This window comes from Phaethon lepturus, unplaced genomic scaffold (genome assembly GCF_000687285.1).
Source record: "Phaethon lepturus isolate BGI_N335 unplaced genomic scaffold, ASM68728v1 scaffold39641, whole genome shotgun sequence".
In the NCBI taxonomy this organism is placed as follows: domain Eukaryota; kingdom Metazoa; phylum Chordata; class Aves; order Phaethontiformes; family Phaethontidae; genus Phaethon; species Phaethon lepturus.
In genome coordinates this window covers 1-7,842 of record NW_010516334.1, presented here as the reverse complement: position 1 = coordinate 7,842, position 7,842 = coordinate 1, and positions in this window count along the sequence as shown.

Sequence of the window (7,842 nt, the reverse complement as noted above, 5' to 3'; positions counted from 1 at the left end):
CTTTCCCATATACACTTGGGCCAGGCTTCAGCACTTCTCAATCTCATTTATTTTGTTCTATTGATCCAAGGCAAGATCGGCTGAGGCCAGCACAGCAACCAAAAAGGAATGGCAACAGAGGCAGAGCATGGCAGGGGAAGAAAGCTACTGCAGCATCATGGAGCCAACCCAAAGGCCTCTGGGCATCCCTGGGGATGGGCCAGCTCCCTGTGAGCCATGCACACACAGTAAAGTCTGCACACCTCTTGTGCGGGAGCACAGATCCAGAGAGACCTGGCCAGGCCAGCCCCCATGCCGATTCAGTGGTGCTTACCAGGTTCCATGATGATGCCCAGAATGGGCTTCCCCAGGCTGACACAAGATGCCTGCACCACTAACAGAGAGCACTGCTGAGCCCCGTGCAGCCCAGAGGAGCTCACAGCTTAAGCAAACAGGGCAGAGCACAGCGAGAGGGACAAAGGGAACATTATTTTCAAAGTTATCCAGAAAAGGGGAGCAGAAGGATGGGGAAAGACCACAGCAGGTCCAAGACCACATGGAAAACATGGTGTAGTTGGGACTGCAGCTGACTGCCTGCATCCTACCTCAGCTCTTTATCCACCCCACTTACCCCTGACTCCCATTAACAGAGATGTGGTTGATATGGCACTCTGGCTTTCCAGCCACACTACAATGCGCATCCCAGGTCTCCCAGACAGCCAGACAAAGCCTCAAAACGTAACTCTGTACCAGTTCCAAAGACGTGTTCAAGACCCTCTGCCCCCTGTTCCCATCGGCTACCCCCCCGTTTCGGCTGCCTCCAGAGCTCAGCCACAGCCCATCGCACCACCTGTAGAACAGACACCTCATGGCAGGTGAACCTGGGCACCCCGAGAGCTAATCCCATCCATGCAGGCAGCTCAGATCCTGGGAGTTTGTTTACCCTCATTTAACTCTGAAGTGTTTACCCAGTTAAAATCCCCTAAGCTGCATTATCTTGTTTACTGGGAAGCTCTGCTCTCCTCAGTCCGAGATAAAACTACACCACCTTATCCCTAGAGTGAGTCATTAACAGACACAGCCTGAGCAAGCCAGGTTTCTCCTGGGGTGGATCTGGAGTAGGACAACACCTTGGGGCCCGATTCACAGGCACGGGAGCAGAGGCTGGCCTGGGAGAACCCTCCGCACCAGCACCAGCCCGCATGCCACAGGGCTAACGGCACCACTGCACGAGCGTACGAATCGGTACCTCCCAAGACAGCGTTCTGACACCACTTCATACCTTTTGCACCAGCAACAACCCAAAGGCTTGGGGTACCAAGCAGTGCACCCAAGAGTTGCCATCTTCCCCCGCCCTCTTGCAAGCACCTCGTAAAGGAGCTCAAGGCAGATATCAACTCCAAGGCAAAGAAAGAATCAAAGCGCAGGCTGAGCTGGCAGGCAGGAGAGCACAGCTGAGAGAAGAAATCTCATGCCCAAGACATCGGTGGACGTTTTCCTCCTAGGATGGGGAACGGGGATTAGATGACTTCTATCAGCCATCAGTCTCCCAATTTTGTCTTTTAAAAGGCAGATCAAGCAACAGGAAAAAAGAAACACACATGAATAAAGCCGTGCGACTGTAGCTGGGAGGGAGCAGGGAATGGAGCCAGGGCTCGCCAGCTGCTTCAATGGAGCGTTTGTCTCTCGTTTCTATTTTTGCGGCACCTCTGCGTAACCTGGAGGAGATGAGGCTCTGCATGCTAAAGAGGGCAGCCAGCCTTTGGGGGAACAGCAGGGCTGTGAGCACAGGAGAGAAAACCCTCGCCAGATCAGACAGGGGAGGGGCGAAAAAGGACAGAAAGTGGGAGAGGTGGAGGGGAGAGAAGGAACAAAGGCAGAAAGAGAGCACCAAAACCAGCATGGGAGCTCCCACGCTGGCTGCAAGCTCTCCAGCTGCTAGCACCCACAAAGGTGGCACGTGGAGGTAACGCTGACCTTGCAAAAGATGCTTCCCCTCTGCAAGGAGGAGAATGGGGTGATTTCAACATCAGGGAATAATACTGCAGTGTTACCTTTCCAAGACCACTGGAAAAGAGCCAGCCAGGAGGATACACAGCTGAAACGAGTTTGCTAGTTGCTGACCCCACTGGCCCCTCAGAAAACAGTTCCAGGTCAAAGTGGCAAAGCTTGCTCTGCTCAGCTCAGCAGAGGATTCGGTGCAACAGCCCTGGACAAGGCAGCCAGGGGAGTTTCACTCAACAGCAGAAAAAAAAATATATATCTGAGGAAAGAATATCTGCCATCTCTCTCCCAAACTGCTGTGAATAAGAGCAGTTCCACATTTCTAAGCAATTCTAAAAGAACCCCTAAGTATTTTCTACAATAGCCGACCAAGAACCACTTTATCCCTTTGCCACAAGGCAAGCCACCTCTCCTCGGGATGGGGCAACTGTTTAAAAGGTCCCAACTGGCCCACTGAATAGGACTAGAAGTGAAAGAGGAAATAAGTAATTTCTTGTATCCAGCTGAAATGAGAGGAGGGATTTGGGGATATGGAAGAGAATCTGGCTGTGACTGTGTCAAATAGCCTTTAAAATTCTCACTTTTTAATTAACAACCAGCAAACCTCAATTTTCTCTCTAAGGAAACAAAAGATGTCATCACATCAGCCTGACCTATAGAGAGGCTGGTGTGCCCTTCTGTTTCCCCAGCTGAAGGTTGGTTTTATCTCTCCTTCCTGGGTGCTGTGGCTACACCACGCTGCCATGGAGGCAGGACCAGCCTGCTCAAGGGACGAGCACCCGCCTGGAGCACACACTCTGACTTACCTGCCTCTCACCACCAACTAGCAGAGCCTGTACACCACCATCCAAGCACAGTTACACAATGGGTACCAGGGAGGCAGATCAGAGCATCTCGGTATTGCCAATGCAGCAGCCGCAACAATGTCCGTCTGGCCCTGCTACCGTTGACCTTCCTTTCAAGCCCATCCCAAACCCAGGAGTTACCCAAGAATGTTATTTCCTAGGAGAGCTGGGTCAGGAATGGGTCATTTACTGATAATTGGTTAGGACAGAAACACAATGACCAGATGAGGGAAGCATCTGCCAGGGATATTCCCTCCCCCAGACCAGCACGCCTGGAAAAGCCAGGGAGCAAGGCCCAAGGGCAGAGAGGAGAGAGGCCCCGGGGCAGAACAGCCAACGGCACAAACTGCTTCCAGAGCATAACAAAACACAAAGTAATTTAAATAACAAAAAAGGATCCCAACCACAGACAGTGCAGGAAGAGAAGAAAATGTTCAGCTGGGGGATGTCCAAGCCGATTCCCTCATGCTCACCTGGAGTCTCTGACCCCCAGTAGCTTGCACAGGGAAGCATACGGGACAAGTGTATATCAGACCAAGTACTTTTGGTGCTAATTCAGAGTTATGGACCATACTCATGCTGGGACACTCTACCTAAGAGACCTCTCCCAGCCCATCTCCCACACAGCCCTATTGCTGCTCTCCCATGCTGCACTAGACCACTTACAAATCCAGCTGGGTCCCTATCTCGGAGATAATTTCCAATTAGGGCTTCAGAAAACAAGATCAGACTGCCATCCTCCTCTGGTACTGCCAGCAACCAGGTCCCTCACCAAGTGTCCCTCTAAAACTACCCACCTTCCCATGGCCCCGCTGCATTTTATAAAGCAATGGGAAAGGCACTTTGGTCTGTGAGGAGCACAAACACTCACCAACCTGAACCTGCTCAAGGAAGGGGGAAAAGGCACAACTGAAAAAGCCACTGCAATGGGACAACTCTTCAGAGGCACCTCCTAGAGCACACAGTAGCTGTGCCAGCATCTTTAAGCCTTTACAGATCTTTACAGCTAGCATAATCAGAGAGCTCAAGCACCAGGATACAGGGTGCACATGTCTGCACGTACTGAGTGGGCGCTACCTTGCAAAGGACTGCCAACATTTGCTGCCTGGCATTTCAGCAGAGAACATCTACAGCAAGCAGACCCACGTATATCCATGGGAAATGGCAAGGCACTGTCAGAAGACACACCTGCTTTTGCAGGTGATTGCAGATGTGCCCCCAGCCCATCTGCACCAGGGGCCTGACTTCAAGGGCTGCCGGGCATCCTCAGCCCAGCACTGGGGAGAGTCAGGTCTACATTCTTTGCAATTAGTAACATCTGCTCTAAGCACCACCACTTACGTCCACAGAGGAGACACCATGCAAACAGGCCACAGCAACTCAGACAAGCCTGTCTGTCCTTCCCCCTTTGCTCAACCATTCATGCCAGGAGTCGCAATCTTGCTTGGTTTCAGTCTCCCAGACTGTTTGCCTTCACTCCCTCCCCAGATCGTCTCGTAGCCTTCACACCTCCCTCCTCTGCTGCTGCGTCTGCTCTCCTCCACGCTTTCTGCTATCAACAGTGGCAGTTCCCAGCTCGGGGCGGGAGGAGATGCAGCCCCTGGGGAAACAGCATTGGGTAGGCAGTTGTATACAACAGAAGTGAATTTTCTTTCCTCAGTTACCCTTCATAGGCCTCCTCAAAGCAGCCCACAGGCCCTCAGGGGTTAACAGACCACAGGATGAAAGCCACTGATCTAAGAAAAACCACAGCCCACAGATTCCTTTGCCTTCTTGCAGGCTCAAAGCATTTCATCTGTCTGCTAAAAAAAAAAAATCACCTTACCAGGCCTCTGCTTCCTCTTCTCGCTCTGTCCCAACCTGGACCACATACCCCACAGCACTCTGCCTGATTTCCAGCACACCAAATAAATGCTCGTGGCTGCTTCGTCTTCAAAGCCTCCCTGCCCAGGCAGAGCAAGCACTACCACAGACGCATGAGGGACTTCCCTCAAGACACAGTCGCCCGTCAAAGCCTTTTACACCCCAAAAGATCTTTAAAATTCACTGAGCACAAAATAGTTACACTCTGCTCCAGCCCCTGCGGCAGAGCAGTGACGACCACCCAGCCACACACTGACACGCCACACAGCATTCTCACCCCCAAGGGGCTCCACTCTCCAAACAACCTCATGCATCCCAGGCAAAAAGGCTCATACAAAGCTTTGGTAGTCCCAGGGCATGCATACGGCTCCTGAGTACCTTCGCAACGCATCAGGCAGGAGGAAGAGCTGAGAGCAGTTGCAGTTGTCATACAGAGGGAGGGCTGCAAAGCTGTCTTCCCAACAGTAAAAAATTATCTCCAAAACAAGAAAGTACATCCAAACCCTTGTAACCACAACGGGGCTTAACCAGGCATGGGGACAGGGCAGATCTGAGCCCCAGCAAGGCATATCTTCCTTGCCAGCACCCCTGGCCCTCTGAACAAACCAACGCACGTGTTTGCTTTGCCTCTGTGCAGGCTGCGCTCGTGTGGCTGACAAATAGCCTCTCTCCATTCTTTTGGGATTACGTGTTTCAATAGCCAGCGAGAACTGGAAGCAAGTTCACCCGACCGCCAGCTGCGGGCCGTGATGCATCTTCCCCACAGCCCCTCTGCCCCTGGACCTGCAGCAGGGCTGCCATTGCTGCTGCTGCTCACTCAGGTACCCACAAAATGCCGGAGCTGCTTCCCACGCTGAGCAAGTGAAAAAACTTTTGTGTGCTCTGATCTGCAGCTCATCACCGGCAGCTTCCCCTTGAGGGCTTAATGTAGTTATTTCTACCCCGATGCCTATAATTAAATGAACATTTCCTTATGGCACTGAAGAGGCCAAGGAAAAACTGACTACAGGGAATTTTCATCCATCCTGATTTATACTCCCACAGCTCGGGCTCATTCACACAATGCTAACAAGGAATCTTCTAAGCAGGCAGAAAGGAAAAAAAAACCACCCTTAAATAGCCCACATGCAGACGAGCACCTGGGGAGACAAGCAGAGGGAAGAGACCAACTCCCTCCCTTCTCCCTCTGCTTTTAACCACATCATTTTCCTACAAAGCAAAGGTGCTCAGAGACCCTAGAGCCTGGAAAGATGTTTCCATGCTCTGCCAGCAGACCTGTGCTGCCCAGCAGTTTGCTGGGACCCCAGTGAGGCTCAGGTCCTGTTTCAGCCCACCCCACAGCTTTGTGGAAGCTCCTGATCCTGGGAAGCACACTACAGGAATCATGCCTTTCCCCAGCATGAAGGAACTATACTCAGTTTCTCTGGCTCTTTCTCAGGTTTAACCATTCCTGCCCTGAGGGACTGGAGGAGTGAGGCTGGAGTGCACTGAATTATTCCAGACTGGAACAGATCCTAAACCACTGAGCAAAGCTACTAACCAAAACCAGGCTTGATTTATAAATTTCCAGCAGTCTGCATCTCTTCTGACCTCTCATCTAGGTAGAGTCCAGGTGTCTGGAGATGCCTGGCCAACTTAGTCCGGCCCCCCTGAGCTGCCACTACCCACTAGGATTACCAGTTTCACTAGATTAGGAACTGAGCTGTCCCTCGGAGCTGCCACTTGCCCCCCACCCCTACACTTCTCCCTGCTAGGGCAGCAGAGAGGATCACAAGGAAAGCCAAGGACCCAAATGTTCCATATCATCACCAGCTGGACAGCAATACTGGAAAGTTTCCAGCAGCCCCAGCAGAATAGGAAACACACCCTCCCCTCAGCACAGCAATACCAGCTGTGGTCCTTTCGGCCACCAGATTTTAAAACCACCACAAGGTCCATCTCTTTCCTCCACAGAGCAAATGTAGCTTTCAAGTACCGGGGATGATGCCAACCCTCGCTGGCAGATCGGCAGGGTGGGAGTATGGTAGTCCCCCACTATGTACCCTGCCCTCCTCTGTGGGGGAGGCAGAGGTGTGGCTGAATTTGGGGACATGGGTCTCCTACTGAGACACAGCTAAAGGACCTTTGCCAGCCATGCCCGAGGTCTTCCTAACGTGGACAACCTGCCTGGAGGGAACCACAAAACTGGCTCCCTGCTCAGCTCTGGAAAGGCTTATTGCTCCTGTGCCACAGAGTATTGGCACAAAACCCCAACAGGTTTTCTGATCCATTTTGGTCTTTCAGCTCACTATTGTTTGCAAACCTAAAAGGCTTTATCCCTTCTCTTTAGGGAGCCCCAAACATTAGGGGCAAGGCACTGTACATACAGCTCACAGACAGAGTGGCTCCACAGATGACACATTCCCCCATGAATATTTTTTGGGGATCGGGGTATTAAGAGAGATGTGCCAGGGGGCTGAATGTCACCGTATCACAGCTTGGTCATGCTGGAAGACAGCGACTGGTTGGGATATCAGCCCTTCCCTCCCCGCCAGAATGACTCAAGACAAAGACTCCCCCACTCTTTAAATGTCCCCGGTCAAAACTCCTGTTCCACACTAAACAGATTTCTGTACAAAAGGGAGAGGGTAGTGAGGGAGAGGACAATCTCAGACTCACGGGCCTTTGGGAAGGATGCCTTTGTTGGGAAATTTCCCCAGACTATTTAAAAATAGAAGCAGAGCCTTCATAACTATTCTGAGTATAATTATTCCTGCACTTAATTGCCTTTCCCTGGCACCCTACCTCTCCTCCAAATTTCAAGAGGCGGCTCTTAGGGGAACATGGAGCAATTTGTGGTTCCTCCTTCCTTTGTGCCAGTTTTGCGGTAGTTAGTAAAATCACCACGACGCCAGAAGCAGCCCTCAACACCAGAGAGAGCGGTTTTGGGGCAGCCTTGGCGTTAACAGGGCCAGGGCGACGTCCACCCTCTCCCCGCACCACCAGCGCTGTCGGTGCTGGCCACGGCGTGCGGGGTCCCCGCAGGGACCGGTGCTGTGCACCCCGTCTCTGGGGCAGGAGACCCCGGGTGAGCCCCAGCCCCGCAGGGCAAAACCCGTCAGCGTCCACGGGGTGTCCCGGGGCACCGACCGGCCGCCCCAGAGGGCTCTTA